Raw genomic sequence first — 17135 nt, forward strand, 5'->3', positions numbered from 1 at the left:
GAATATTCATTTTACAAAAAAAAATACATACATATTTAGATTTTAAATTGAGTGTCAACACAATATTGTAGGCTCTACAGATCATCCACAGGCGCACCTTCCTGATAAATTATTATTATTGGCATGCATTAGTAAGAAACGCTCGCGCTTATAAGATGTCTCAGTGTGCAATAAAACACTTAAGTTTATTATATTGAAAAATAATTAATCGAAGGCGCCTTCGTGAGTGAATACATAACATCGACGAAAACGAATTCAATCAATTTAAATAAATATTAACTCGTTAAAAGTTTCAGTTATCGTACACATTTCAGACTGAAAAATAAAAAATTAAACGTAAACTAAAAATATAAAATGAAATTCCCTTGTAAAAAATACCTTAAAATTGCACCCCTGAAAATCCATCACCGAAGGAATAAATTGAGGGAAGGCACGGTGGGTGTTAATATTTAAAACAAAGTTTTTTCGTACGTAACTTTTGTTGGCATCTGATAAAATGATTTTTTCTAATCGAAAGTTGAGGATGTTTGAAGGTGTCAAAGATATAAAATTTAGTTTAATTAAAAACACCTTTTTTTTATTTTAATGTAACCTGTACATTTAATAGAAATAAACATACGCGATCGATTGTTTTGAGAACATTAAAACCCGAGTTGAAAACTTAAAAGTTTTTTTTTATTGTCTTCATTGTTTTTTACATTATGTTTTTGGCATAAATTTCATATATTTTATAATACAAATAATAGTGGGTAAATTTTTTAACAAATTGATTAAAATTAAAAGTAAAATAAAAAAAAGTATATTAAACGGTGTAAATATTTTATATCGCTTATGCACAGCTAAAACAAATACAAGCTCTCGGGGACTTCAAATAAACAGTACAGCTATTGCGCCATATCTATAATAATATTATACATGCGAAAGGAACTGTTACCTCCTCACAGATTTAGTGTGGAGACATTTTGTGTTCCGGGGAAGGACAAAGGCTTTTTAATTCACCCCTCGAGGGGGTAAAATGTTGGTGACAGCTTGTATGCTAAAGGTAAACTTTTAAAAATGTCTCCCAGGAAACGCCGCAAGTTCACCTAATATTTCAATACGCTATTAAAAAGTGAAATAAAACGACATAAACTGGAATATGTTATAAAATCAAAGTCAAAACCAATTTCAGCACTCGAATACAAACACCATTACAAAACCTATATGCTGTTAATATGTACTTTAGATGCGAAGGCAGTTTACAGAGCACTCCATAATAGCTGATGATGTTTGTTTTGTATTTAGCGTTAGGTCATTTAATAATATTGAATTGTTGTGTAATCTTAATTGATGCAAATTGAAATAAAATAGTATTCAGTATATTATTGAGCTGATGTAGCGTCATGGATAGAGCACGTAAATCTTAACCAATGATAACGGGTTCAATTCCAGTTCATAGACATTAAGTTTTTATGACCAGGTTTTATGATTCGTCTCATGAAGTGGCGAAAGAAAAGACCATATCTTTCGCAGAAACCTATATATAGATATGTGTCGGATGATATATTGCCATATATCTACTATATATCTATAAAATAAAACAAATATATGTTGATTAGGTTAGAAAATAGTTGGGTAAATTATTTCTTAAAATTATATTATATTCAACATATTTTTATTCCTATGACATTTTTGAGAAGAGTTTAAAGCAAATTATCATATTCAATGAACGAGAGATGTGTTGAACTGAATGTTATTCAGGCTGCTGATTGAGCAGCTCTGCTTAGAAAAATTGATAAATTAAAATGCCTGATTAAAACTAGATGGCATATCCGCCAACTCGCACTGCCAGCCGTGAGACATATACCGTATGTTACTTTTATATAATACTAGAAAACTATTATTAAAATAACAATTTCAATTAAATAAACGATTGTTTTATGATCAGTTTTAAAATCACTCAACTATTATTGACATTATTAAAACAAAATCTTTATGTTTAAGGTACACCCTAAACAAAGTAAAAAGTAGATTAATAGTTTGAAGCTGTAAATATATATACTCGTATGTAATAGTCTTCTGTTATTGAGGAGAAGTTTTGTTGCTTAATCCACCACACTACTACTCGTGCAATGCTGGTTGATAGTTCACGTGTAGTTTTTCATCCGACGTTGCAGGTTTTCAAGTTGTTTTCTTCGCCGGCGAGCTTAAAGTGAATTATAAACACAGATTAAGCACATGAAAATTCAGTGATGCTTATCGAGGTTTGAATACGCAATATCCGATTTCAATTCACGTGTCGTAAGCACTGGGTCATCTATGTTCTAAATTAATTATAACAAATTTTCTAGTTTCTAATTTAATGCATAAATTAAGTAATTTTTATTAATTAAAAGACAATAAAGAAAAATTTAAAAAAGCGGCCAAGTGCGAGTCGCCTATGAAGGGTTCCGTAGCAGCACATAATATAGAAGTTCTTGTAGTTCGTTATAACTTTTGAAAAAAAAAACTACTTACTAGATCTCGTTCAAACCAATTTTGGGTGGAAGTTTGCATGGTAATGTACATCATATATATTTTTTAGTTTTATCATTCTCTTATTTTAGAAGTTACAGGGGGGGGGGGGCACATTTTACCACTTTGGAAGTGTCTCTCGCGCAAACTATTCAGTTTAAAAAAAAGATACTAGAAACCTCAACATCATTTTTGAAGAACTATTCATAGACACCTTACAAGTATGGGTTTGATGAAAAAAAAGAGTCTGTGACATACGGACGGACAGACAGACATGACAAATCTATAAGGGTTGCGTTTTTTGCCATTTGGCTACGGAATCCTAAAAATGATCATATTTTCTGAAAATATATACGCTATATATTATGCTCATAAATGTCTAATAGTACTTTACTCTAAATGGTTTTTCGAGACCTTTATGTATGTGCGTATGACGTCATTTGCCTTTGAACAGCGTGAGAACTAATATAAGTAGATTAAATCTGAGATTATCATCTCCACAACATATATTTTGAATTAATAAAATAATAAATTAAAAACCGCCATAAATTGTTTGTGATAACTATTTACAACATCTACATACACATACAAATGAAAATTCTTCGGGACAGAAGACATTTAGCAATTATTTACCTTCGAGCTGTGATTATTCTATTGAAATTTCATATTCGTTAATATCAGTGAGTAGAACCAGCAACATCAGTGATTACTCATTAATAATCATATCAAAATACAAAACTTCCATAAAGATTCTTAGAAATCTTTTGCACGACATCATTTTGAAATATGCTTCTTTTTATAATTAAAATCTCGTTAAACGTAGCGTTTATTACTTTCCAATACTCCCCATTACGCGCAGGTGCAGTTACCGCCTCAAAGTAATTGCTCTATCGTATGCATCGATCGGAGGTTCGACGTAAGTTGGCACACGACGAACGAGTTCCGTTACGACGAACACAAAACTTCGCACAAAGGCCTCGCTGGCCCGACGCGACTAAACTTCGTCGACATAACAAGTATTTTGCTTTGATTTTTGCAAGCAGCGCGTCAGTAAACGATTCAATACCAAAAAACAAAATCATAGCGAAGTATCACAATTATATAACCATACCGATTTCATTATACGATGAAGACGTAATAAAGCGATGATTATACTTACTTTCTAATAATAAGTGATAAATTAATTACAATCAATATAAGAAAATGTTTTATTAATAAGATAGTGGGCGACGGGGCGTCACTCAAGCTTTTTGGTTTGTACTTTTAATGAAAAATTGTGCGATTTAAGTAATACATCTAAAAACATTTACTTAAACCGTTATGACCATTTCCATGAGGAACAAAATAAATGTATATTTAATTATTTCTGCTTCTATCTTCCGTTCATAGAATAGTCATTTCCTATAGATTGTCCTTTGTATTTTTTTTAAAAGAGGTGAAAAAATCCCGGCTCTCTATTACAACTACTTTCTAAGTCTATGCTAAAATGACTTTCCTTTGTTTATTTTTAAATTAGGTAAAAAAACTTGTTGGTCTTGGCGGTAACCCTAGAGTGTTTTAAAAAACCGATAGAGTTAAGAGGATGCTGATGCCGTAGCGCTGAAGATGAAAATTCGAAACTCGATAGTTTCAAAATAATTGATAAACGACCTAATCTTAGGAGATTTCTTTTTCTATAATCGGAAGACGAATTGGCTAATTTCGCTAATTCGCGGCGACACATGTACATAAGTAATTCATTTATTATTATTATAATATCATTTTATACATATAATATTTTGTTATAAAATATATGACACAATACATTTTAAATTTATTTAATATTGAAGCTCTCAATCAGCTCGTAACCACGGCAGATGCAAATTTGTCGAAACGTCAGGTAAATTATCGCGGTTAAAAACCCAGTAATTCATAAATATATGTTTTATACATGATTAAAATATAATATTTACGTGACATCACAAAACATTTAAACTAAAGGCTAATCGTGGGGACCATTTTTCCAACATAAAGTATCTGTTTATTATTTCTATGTTTGTTTGTACATTGAATTCAGTAATTTATAGATAATTATAATATTATAATGTATTTTCATAGAATACAAGTACTTCGCTCAGAAGCATTTTTCCTTGGCAAATGAAAGTATATTTACAATATAAATTATGATTACGATGACTAAGCTGCCTGTAATTGTCCCACTGCTGGGCTAAGGTCTCTTCTCCCTTTGAGTTGATGGCTTGTGATGGCTTGATTTGGTTCATACTTTTGACGTCTAATTTCATTAAAATTAGACGTCTGCTAGTTTACTAATGATGTTTTCTTACATAGCTGAGCACGAAATGAATTAAACACCTAAAGTAAGCACATTTAAATTTAATGATAACCAATGTTTGAACCAGCGGTCATGGATTGAGATGTGCGTGTATTTTTTGTATGAAATTACTAGGTGAACGGGTAAATGGATGTCCTGATTATATAATAGGCCAATTAATCATTCCTTTCATCGCCAATACACCGCCAACTTCGGTAAATAAGATGTCCTTTGTATTTCCACTTCCCTACTCCCCCTTCAGTCAAAATACTAAATATTGCTGTTTGGTGGTAGAATATGTGATGAGTGGGTGGTATCTACCGAAGCGGGCTTGCACAAAGCAAAAACCCTGTTACAAAGCACAACTAATAAAATTACAAAAGAAACAATGTCCTCAATCTCTCTTACGGTTTAAATAATTCCGAATTTCCTATACCATTTCTTTCCTCAACAATACGTTTTATATTCGAGTATTTTATAAGGTTCAAAGGATCGACGTGAGAGCCCATTCCGAAGACCGTCACGTTTGATTAAGATCTTTTGAATAATATATTCAAATATATAAAATATTTTATCAAGTGAACGGTCACACAACATACTAAACCTTACAAGCGAGAATAATAAATATTACGTGTAAAATAAGGATCAAAATATCTCTTATCAACATAAGCGTGAGGTCCTAAATCCTTTTCGTAGCCAGTCTATCTGTACCTTACCATTATTATTCTGTACCCTGTTTTTAAAGTTCGTTACCTATTTTTATTTTTTGATTTGATTTTGATTAAAATTATATTTTATTTTAATCACTTAAAAACCGTCAACGAATTACTATAATTATAACTCGAGTTACCAATGCACTGCAGTGGAGGACGTGGGTCTTCTTTTAACAAACAACGAAAAGATGATCAATGATAACTGGTTTAATCCAGAATTGGTCACACAATATTAACTAAAATCTCCAATGGTAGTGGATCGTCTATTAATCTTAAAAAATAATTATATATGTTCGTGCAATATAAAATATAAAGATAAAACTATATTATAAAGAACCATCTTTTTAAGTACCGTTGTCTGTTCAGGCGAACAATAGTAATTGTGTCTTTTAAACTAAGTAGTAGAAGTGCCTTTTCAATTTTAGATTTAAAGAAAAAGATGCCAGTTGTGTCCTTGTAGACGATGTACAGTATAGGCCAAATGTGTAGTAAGAATAAAAAAAAATTGCCAAAAGAAAACATGCTTGATGGTGCGCGTTTTATTATTTTATAATATATATATAAAATATTTGCCATCATTATTTTAATATTAATATTATATTTTGAACAGAATAATAATAAAATAATACATATTTTTTTGTTTAAATAGTTTTATTATAAGGTGGATATATGAATAAATATTATATATTTATAAGCATATGTGTAGTACATATTAATATTTAAAAAATAATCTATTTGATTTATTTTTAAATATTTTTTGTACAGTTTTTTTATTTTATATATTCAATTCCCAAGTGTTTGTTCGGTGATTTTTATTTGCCTTTTGAAATATTTTTTTTATATAATATTGATAATTAAAAAATAAATAAAATATCTAGTCAGAAAGCAGTTAGTAGAACTGAAACCGGATCAAACGGGATGAGAGAAGATTATTACGGTTTAAGATCCTTACTTACCATTTGCTTTCATTTATGGATATTAAATAATAACTTTGTCTATTTATTTTTTTTAATTTCATTGTAGCAATTCAAAGTCATATTCATTTATATATCAGCGACTTTCAATTTAAAATAAAGAATACAATATTTGATACGAATTAAATTTTGGTTTGTATTTAGGTAATTGTTAAAATTATTAATCCAATTGTGATTTCAAAAATTAAAAATCTTTAATGTTCAACTCATCGTTTTTATACATGCACGTGGGTACTTATATATATTACGAACTTGGTGGTAGGGCTTTGTGCAAGCCCGTCTGGGTAGGTACCACCCACTCATCAGATATTCTACCGCCAAATAACAGTACTCTGTATTGTTGTGTTCCGGTTAGATGGGTGAGTGAGCCAGTGTAATCACAGGCACAAGGGACATAACATCTTAGTTCCCAAGGTTGGTGGCGCATAGGTGATGTAAGGAATGGTTAATATTTCTTACAGCGCCTTTGTCTATGGGCGGTGGTCACCACATATGCTCGTCCGCCAATCAATGCCAGAAAAAAAAAAAAACAAAAAAAACAAAAAAACGAAGCATTCGACCGTGCGATCTTACAAACTTAAGATGAAACGTTTAATTGGATATAACGTCCTCTAATTATTTCGATATTTCATATTAATATAGTTATACTAATTTAGAAAAAAAAAACTGTAAATTAACGTTACAGTTTTTGACATTACTAAAATAACAGTTGAACTGGTACATACTTACAAAATATACTCGTAGCAATAGTTTTTGTAAAGGCAATCCTGTTCAAAGATGATCAAGTACTTCTATTTTTCTTTTATGAATTTCTAGAAAAATCACACATTCACAACACAAGGGAACAGAAACTGCTTTACATAGTTTATTTTCAATTTATTTTACATCGTATGACGTCTTGGGTTCCGATTGATTCTCAATGCAATTTTCTGTGACTCGACGTTGTAGATCTATATTATATACTGTATCATCTTCAAACTAGATGTATTATATGTGTATCATCTTCAAATTAGACTTATGCGTTATTCTTTATAGAAATAAATTTATAGAACAACACAAGCTAATTGTAAATCGGATACGCAATCACCGGCGTATTCGAATTGAAAGCGAGCGCACCGAAATGATGGATTCGAGTACAAGTTTCTCTAGACTCTAATCAATCAAACTCCTGTGTTGTTTTTATTTTATTTAAATTCGAAATGCAGGTCAAAGTGAATCTAACGCAGCCATTACCAACCACAATATGCAAATTATTATTATACTTGTTATATGTCATAATATTAAGTTCTTTGCTGTATTCAATAAGAAATGGCGTGACTTATAAAATCATCAAAGTTGATATCCTACGAACTTCATTTGAGAGATTATATGGGTTAGATTTACGTATATATATTGAGTTATCCACGATATTAGTTAAATAAACTTTAATTTATTTAAGCGAAAATTTCTGTTACAAAAATGAAAATTGTTAACATTTACATTTTTTTTTTAAATAAAACAAAACATACATCACCGATTATATTTAATTTTTACAAATCACATTATCACATTTTAACATAATTAAAAATAATAATTATATAAAAACAACGAGTACTTATATATGCTTGAATTAAAAAAGTTTTATCCAACTATCAACTTGATTAATATTAGACGGATTAGTCTGAACAAATACTATGACGTCATAAAAAAATATAGTGAAAAATTAATAAATATGGTTTTGTGGTTTATTACAATTTTCTTCGTTTGGAAGAGGTAATATTCCTTCGCTGTGTTTTATGTTCTTTAATAAAAAAAAAAGTTTTGTTTATTACCTTTCCAAATTCTAGAATCATAAACTTCAAAATGAATAAAACAAGTGCTTCCATATTTGAAAATTTACAACGTTTTTTACTCACGCCTTAGCAAGCTCATAAGAAAGCTCTTACACAGATGAGATTTCTTTTACGGATTGAAAACTCTGAAATTTGTGAAGACCGTGTTGTGTTACCGGCTTAAGAAATTAAAACGAGGTAGTTTTATGAGAAGCTCATAATACAGTCCTACTTTACCCGTGGGAAATTTCAGTCTTTGTCTATTTGGTATTTAGATCACTATACAACTACTTATATTTAACCAGTCTTAAAATCGAATTAAATTCCATTGTTAAATGCCAGAGCCGACATCATTTTACGCGATGGTAAAACGATTTCATCTACCTTCATGGAAATAAGACAATATTCCAAATTTAATATTCACTCGGTTATTTAAATTTAATTTAATTGTTTTTTTTTTTGTTATACGTAGGCGGTCAGTCGGCTATCTAATGGTAAATAGTCAATACCACTTATATATATTGAAGCTGTAAGAAATATTCACCATTTCTTACATCATCAATGCGCCTTTAGAACTAAGATGTTATGTACCGTTACTGGCTCACTTATCCTTCAAACCGGAATGTACCAAAACAAAGTACCTACCTTTTACTGTTTCACAGATAATTATCAATTATCAATATCAAATCGCAACGTAATTCCGTTATTTATATGTAAAGAAAAAATGTATTATTCTTTAATTTGAATTCCGCGCATCAACCGTCATCGAACGCGCAGTGACATGACAACTAAATTATAAAAAATATAATTATGAAAAATATTATCAATCTCGTAATTGTATAAAGTAAAGTATAAAGTATCTTGTGATTTAGGAACAGACATTGTTAATAAATAAACATTAAATGTCGTTTCTCTTTTTACAGGTATGTAAATATTATTTTTGTAAAAATTCGTAGGTAAATACAAAATTTTATTTTATTCTTTCTTATTGTAAAATTATCCAAATAAATCTCTTTTTACAGAGAAACTCAATTGTGTTTCATTAATTGTGTCGTCCTAATAAAAAGAATACAAGAAAAAATCTTATAAAACGACATTTATTGTAAAAAAAATGGAGTCGTTGAAGTTTACGTTTGAAATTAAACCATCAATAGACGGAAAGTCAAACTATATCGCCATAACCGCAATTGCCACAAAAGATGGAAAAGTTTTCGTTATGCCTGAAGAATATCAAGCAGTATCACTTCACAAACATATCCAAACCTCGAAAACCTTCTTTACCGTGAAAAATACATTAAAGAAAAGATATCAAACTAGAAGTGTTTGGATAAAAACAACACAGGATATACTACAAACATATTTTGATGAGGATGGAAACATGATGTTTCAGGATCAATTTTTAGAGGAAACTACCCAAGAACAAATGACTATTGGTAGTAAAAGGTGTTCAGAAGATCCCATAGTGAAAATTTTGGAAACATTTGTTAAAAGTCAACAAGACAAAGAAAAACAAAGTATTAAAAATTTAGCTGACAAGTTTGTGATTGGAAAATTTGATGGTAAAAGTTCGAATGCACACCAGTGGATGGAAGTATTTGAAAAAGAATGTACAAGGTTTAGTATCGTAAAAGAAGAAGAAATAATTGAAATCTTCAGATTATTTCTTGAAAAATCATGCACTGATTGGTATTCTTCCATGATGATGAAACTTAGCTTACATTCCGAGTGGTCAAAATGGAAATCATGTTTTTTGGAAACATATGCTAATAGAGGTTGGACTGCTAGTAAGTATGCTTTATCTTACAAATACCAATCAGGATCTTTACTAGAATATGCAGTAAAGAAAGAAAAACTTTTACTAGAGGTAAGAAAAACAATAGATGAAGGGACTCTTATTGATATCATTGCTGCCGGCTTACCAGATTTTATAACAGACAAAATCAACAAAGACCAAATCGTAGAAACAAAAAATTTGTTTAGTGAACTTGGAAAATTAGAACATTTAGTTTCAAGAAGAAAATTTATCAAGAAAAAAGAAGATACTAAGCCAGAGAAAAAAAAATGTAGCATTTGTGAAAAATTAAATAAAGGCGTACGCTATCATTCAGAAGATTTATGCTGGTTTAAAACAAATTCAAATACTGAAAAAGATAAAAAGCAAGTAAAGCTCGTTAATAATTCAGAATTGGAATGTGAATTGCAGTGTGAAGATCCAAAAAACTAATAGTACCGCCATTGATCAAAGTGAAATTAGTACTGAATAAAAATGTTGAAGTGTCTGGAATCTATGACTCTGGGTCTAACGTTTCGTTAATAAATTCTAAATTGTTAAAAATAAAAAATAAGGAAACCAGTCATTGCAACAATACTAATTTAAAAACGATTAATGGCGTTAAAAAGGCAAATGGAGTAATAACACTTGATATAGCCATCTTTGATGTGGAAAAAAAAATGAATGTTTTCGTAATAGACAAGGACTAAAATTAAATTAAATAAAATAAATTAAATTTATTCTTTAATTTGAATTCCGCGCATCAACCGTCATCGAACGCGCAGTGACATGACAACTAAATTATAAAAAATATAATTATGAAAAATATTATCAATCTCGTAATTGTATAAAGTAAAGTATAAAGTATCTTGTGATTTAGGAACAGACATTGTTAATAAATAAACATTAAATGTCGTTTCTCTTTTTACAGGTATGTAAATATTATTTTTGTAAAAATTCGTAGGTAAATACAAAATTTTATTTTATTCTTTCTTATTGTAAAATTATCCAAATAAATCTCTTTTTACAGAGAAACTCAATTGTGTTTCATTAATTGTGTCGTCCTAATAAAAAGAATACAAGAAAAAATCTTATATATATTTGTACTCCTACACTCTACCGCCTCTACTGAAGCGTGTCCAAAGCGTGTCTTTGTTTTAAAACAGACAATATTGGTAAGAAAGTTTTATATGATTTGAACAGTTTTTATAATAAAAACGAAATGGCTTAAGAGATATAACACCTATGGTTAAGAGTTCAATTACACTACTGAGTAATTATATGCCAAATTTACTGATTCAGTAATTAATCTCGGGCGGAGGTATAAAGGAAAACATCGGGATGCAATTCCGCCACGTGTAAACCTCGCTGTGAACGGTAGAATAATTGCTAAAACCTCATTAGAATGAAAAGAGGTTTTTGTCCGTTTATGATCCGTTCAGTATACTTGTTATACTTCATAAGTACCATAAAATATATTGTCTAAATCGTTAGGGTTATTTATGTTAGTTAGTTTTTTTTTTTTCATAAAATTGTATAGATGGCATTAATAGTCTTTTAAATCGCGCTGACGTTTTGTACAAAATATTTACATAATAATAAAAGTTCATGTCGATAAAATGAGTTGTTAAAGATAATGGAAGTTTAATTAATCCAGTGAGAGGTATGATCAGTACAATAGTGCAGTGTTGATATATAAACTATAACGAGTTCACCGAATGTTAGCAGTTTTAAAATATTAATTTTTACTCGATATTTCAATATACCTTGTTTCATTAAAATTTTAAGGAAAACTAAGGCATTGTTATATATAACAAAGCATTATATACGAATGGCACAGAACGACCTATCCATATATAAGATAATATATAGTTATTTAAAACTAAGAGTTGCAATATAAAATATATTGTAAAGTCAGTCATTATTTTTGTGATTTCTACATATAGATGTCATTAATATTTTTAATAAGATAGTGTGTCTTTTTAAATATCTTTTGCTTTAAAGATATGTTTAGAGTTTAGAGTTTTTTATGATTACAGTTCTTAAACATTTTACTCTTAACACGGCCTACCCCATTTATTTCTTACAATTGTAGGGTTGGCGAAGAGAACGCTTTTATCATTAAGGTCGCCTCTTAAACGCAATTGGGTAATAAAATATATCATGTATATAGTAATAAAACTGTCCGTATGTGCCTTATCTATAAATGAAAAGGTGTTTTGTAAGAGTCAATGGACAACATTTTCAAGAGCATTTTATATCTTACTGAAACCAATATTAAATTAAAATTAAAATCTTGTCATATTAACTTGATTAACAAAGAATAAAATAAATCCAGCTATTTTGAAAGAACGTCGTATTAAAACGTGATAAACTGATTTATTGTGATACGCTATTTTGATCCGTATATCCTTTAAATAAAGTTAATATTGTAGACAACTTCACCTATCTGACTTTTCGCAATAGTTTTTCAGCGGTAAATTTCAAGTTTGTTTATGAAAATAATTTGTTACGTAATACTGTTTAAACGTACCAGTAATTTTGTAAAACCAGTAGGGATTGAAAGATTCGACAATATAAAGATTCAAAAATATGTATATAAGGAAAAAGGTCGAGCATACGTTTATTGTAATGCACTGGAAATGATGAAATATGGAATAGGCTTCTTTGATCTGAAAGATGACTTGGTGTGAGATCAATAGTGTAATAATATTTGCATTCCATTTGAATACAGTGTTGTCAGTATGTTCATACATATCTCAAGCTGATTTTAGCTGAATCGTGGGAGCTAAATGCAGGTTATTTATGTGGTTTCAAATCTTAATATCCTGGATTAAAATCTTGATTCGGGTTTGCCTTCAAAAATTTTGAGTTTCACAGTCAGAAAGTTATAGTCCCGTGCCTTAAGTTGTTAAAACTACTTCACGTTGACCCCACGTCTGAATTATTTTCGGTGGTTTCGAATTTTCCGTCGATCATATCATAACAGTTAATGTTTTACTCGTATCAAACTCTTAGTTCAGACACCTTACTTCATTTGCTATCTTTTTCCTCTCTCATCTGTCTCCTTCACACACTACTTCTTCCTTACTCATACATATGTCCTGTTCTACTTTCAACATAGAATCATTAACACAGGTAGACAGAAATAGAGACAAACTGCCATCGATTTATTACGAGAAATAGTAATTACCCATAGTAATGGAACACTGAAATTGCTTAGGAAAAGTTAATAAATACAATATTCCCAAAAACTAAGAGTAAAAGAGATAGAGTATGAAGAGCAACTCGGGAAGTTATCATGCTTAGCACATAACTTGTGATCATCAATAACTAATATCTTAAATTAAAATTGAGTATTACACTAAAGTTTACCTTATGTTGTAACAAGTAGGACTAGAATTGTTTGTCATGGCTAGTTAGAAGATTAAATTTAAATTTAGGGGCAGGTTGGTTCTCTCTAGCACGTCTAGACACGCTAACTCATTATTTAAGCCTACTTTAATATACTAGTGCCTCGAAGAATAGAGAAAAGAGAAAGCTGTTGAAAGGCCTATTGATATTTGTATAAATTTCTTACATAGTATTAATCAAGTGTCAATATTTTCTCAAATGATGATAATTACATGGAATTATTATGTGCGGAGATAGTACTCGCATTTATGATTATTAAAATAATAAAAATAATTATGTATGCTTTTAAATAAATTTTGAATTGTAGTGTTAAAGAATTGAATTAAATGTAAATCTCCGTCACTGATACAAAATGTATATTCTATAGGCGAAGAGAGAAGAACCGACAAGAAATGAATAAATCTAAATAAGTAATCTAATGAACGACAACAATGCGTTAATGGACGTTTTGAATTTCGAATCGAATATTAGAATTACGTAAACTCGTCAATAAAGCCCGTGAAGGTCAAGTAATTAGTATCATTATGATTTTTTGATATGTGGTTTGGGACGTTAAAATAATAACAAATTAAAATTTTCAACCCTCTGGAGTGAACGCTAGGGGGTTTTAAGGGTGAAAAGCGTTTTTGCTTATAACTTTCTGAAAAAAATTGTTAGATGGTTGAAAATTGAACAGAAGGTGTAAATAATTATAACTTACCTTGTATTAAAATTTCAACCATTTTTGTTTAGTGCAAAAAAAGTTATTAACTGGCCTATTAATGATGTCATCCTGACCGATTTTAGCCACGGTGGATATTCTCAAAATACAAGTAAAATACACGGAATAAATTATATTTCATATCCCTTTACTCTCATAATTCGCTGGGATGGCAGATTTGACACAATTGGAAAGAATTCCGGCGCAGGCTCAACGGCTTTACGGCCTTTACGAGGCACGGGAGTGCACACACTTCCAACTTCCCTGCCAGGCTGTTATTGAAATTTTTTTTTGGGGTTTCTTCCCAAGATCTTCGGACCCAAAATTCAAATTTAAGAACCAATACCTGCGGCCTTATAATTAGCCCCTAGTCCGACGAGTCAGTTAATGACGAGAATGTTTTTTTCTTAAATGAAGTAAAAGACACAAAAATAATAGTTTCTTCACCTTTCATATTTATCAAAATCAGCTTAAAGGGCATAATACTTAAATAAAGCATTAACCTTTTCCAATGTTGTAGTAATGACTAGATTCATGTCTATATTCTGCCTCAGGTCACGTGGCGGTGAGCGTTATTATGAGGAAAACCGCCTGTGGCATTGGAGGAACTCTGAAAATTTGGTCTCTTTTATATACGCATTGTGGATAATGCATATCCGTTATGGCCTAGAATACACATTCTCTACCAAATTTCGGGGCACGAAATATGTGATTCTTTTATAGTGAAGGTAAATATATGACATAATATGTGATTTAATGAAAAGCTGACTACTTCCTGTACTGAAAGATTATTTTAATTATAATTTAGAATAAAACTTTTTGAGACTGAAAAAAATTATACCTTTAAATTCATAAATAGACTCCTATATTATATGATCATTATTTTATAAGTAGATCTTATATCACTGCTGTGTTTATATAATACGGGAAACAGTGATTCAATGTTGAGAATCTTATTATGATACAAATAATTTGATACCGTGACGCCGTATATCCGATTTTCCTGATAAAAATACTCTGATGATAAAAAATGGTTTGAAAGCATCCTTTGTATGTTTTGAGATATTCAAAAGGGACATAATGAATCGTGACAGTGATTTGGAATCAAAGAAAGGCGTTTTGTCATTGATACGCGTCTTAGGTTTGGGAGAACATTGAGAAAATTAAATTATTGTTCTGTTTGTGAATCAATATTTGTTTTGCTGACGATCGTAACGTTGAAATGTTCTCTTTTTAAATCATAACAATGGTTGTACATAGCTGTGTCAGATTTCCGAAACATCACGTTTTTAACGACGTTTTCTTTCACAAGTACGAACGAGATGAATTAATAAAAAGTCTATAAAATAAGTCAGTCATCATCTTTTACGATACTCTTTTTCGATTACTACAATTTTCTTTGAGGTTCAGTTCTATTGTATTATAAATCGGAAAATTGTCTCTTCATCAACTATTGTATTGATATAGACAGAAAGCAATGTTCCACAATGATCTATCTCTTGTACTTGAACTTTATAAGATTACTCATATTCTAAGCGTTACTACGAGTTTACACACAAAGATTACCTGACAATAATATTCTATCAAATAACCAGTGCATTATTGACCAAAGGTTAAACTACATTTTACATTACATTAACAGCCTGTAAATTTCTCACTGCTGGGCTAAGGCCTCCTCTCCCTTTGAGGAGAAGGTTTGGAGCATATTCCACCACGCTGCTCCAATGCGAGTTGGTGGAATACACATGTGGCAGAATTTCGTTGAAATTAGACGCATGCAGGTTTCCTCACGATGTTTTCCTTCACCGCCGAGCACAAGATGAATTATAAATACAAATTAAGCACATGAAAATTCAGTGGTGCCTGCCTGGGTATGAACCCGAAATCATCAGTTACGATGCACGCGTTCTAGCCACTGGGCCATCTCGACTCAGGTAAAACTAATGTTTCACTAATAGGTATGTTAATATTTCTCTCAGTTTTAAAATGTAAATTGTAGTTTATATTTTTCTTACTATCAGATCCGAAACTTACATATGTAATAAAACTATACATAGAGGTAAGTATATCTTTTCTGTTCTACTCATCATGGAGAAACTACTCGAAATATAAGATGGAACTCCCCTAGCTCTAGCTTGCTCGGGATTAGGATCTTACTTGACTAGAGTTAAGTAAGATCCTAATCCCGAGCAATTAGTTGGCCGTGAATTCTTATTCACGGGCCTCAATTAAGACGTGGATGTATGTAAGGACGATATGATCGATATAAAAACTTGAAAGTTAAAAATTAAAATAAATAGGAGAAATAATTACGAAGTAATTTTTTTATTAAAATGAGTATATTAAATATATTATACAAAGGGAAGCCTTAGCTTACTTTTGCCAGATATATTTTATAATATTTTTAACAAGTTTTTGACGTAAGAAATTGAAACGAATCGTGATGCAATCGTTTGGTCACCTAACATATTAAGCCGGGACGAGACGTTCTGCTCAACAGATCCGTGAAATTTATCCTCAAACACAGGACGCATGGAGTTGAGGCCTACGCGGGGAATATTCATTGGTAACGCCCAATCGAATAAGGTGAAATATGTATAACCACTTAATTAGGTCTTTTGTCCACATAAGTCGGTTTATTTAGCAATAATTAATTTATGAAAATATAACATTACTCTGAGTGTGACAGCAAATTTGACAAGCTGAGGCCTTGAAATCAAACGATATTGTCCTGTTTGCTAAGCGATGCATACAAAGTCCATAGGGACCAAAACACCGCTATTTCTAACATGAATGCGTAATTTACTTCAATGTCGTCTGCTTACACTATCTAAATTACAGTTGTTTACAGTCTTAAATGAAATGAACCATAGATTGTGCGAAAATTTAATCAAGTTTAATAATTATGTATTCGGGACTTCTATTGGGAATTAATCTACTTTCAACAA

The 17135-nt window shown here is 30.6% G+C and overlaps 1 protein-coding gene across 1 annotated transcript in view; it reads right to left on the reverse strand.

Moving 5' to 3' along the window:
* Positions 1–1625: 1625 nt before the first annotated feature.
* Positions 1626–17135, reverse strand: part of LOC113395166 (uncharacterized) — a 399509-nt gene continuing 383999 nt past the window's right edge. The window contains exon 3 of the transcript XR_010309272.1: positions 1626–1636. The gene's annotated coding sequence lies outside the window, so the exon portion shown is untranslated. The remainder of the gene's footprint in view (positions 1637–17135) is intronic.

This window comes from Vanessa tameamea, chromosome 11 (assembly GCF_037043105.1).
Source record: "Vanessa tameamea isolate UH-Manoa-2023 chromosome 11, ilVanTame1 primary haplotype, whole genome shotgun sequence".
In the NCBI taxonomy this organism is placed as follows: Eukaryota; Metazoa; Arthropoda; class Insecta; order Lepidoptera; family Nymphalidae; genus Vanessa; species Vanessa tameamea.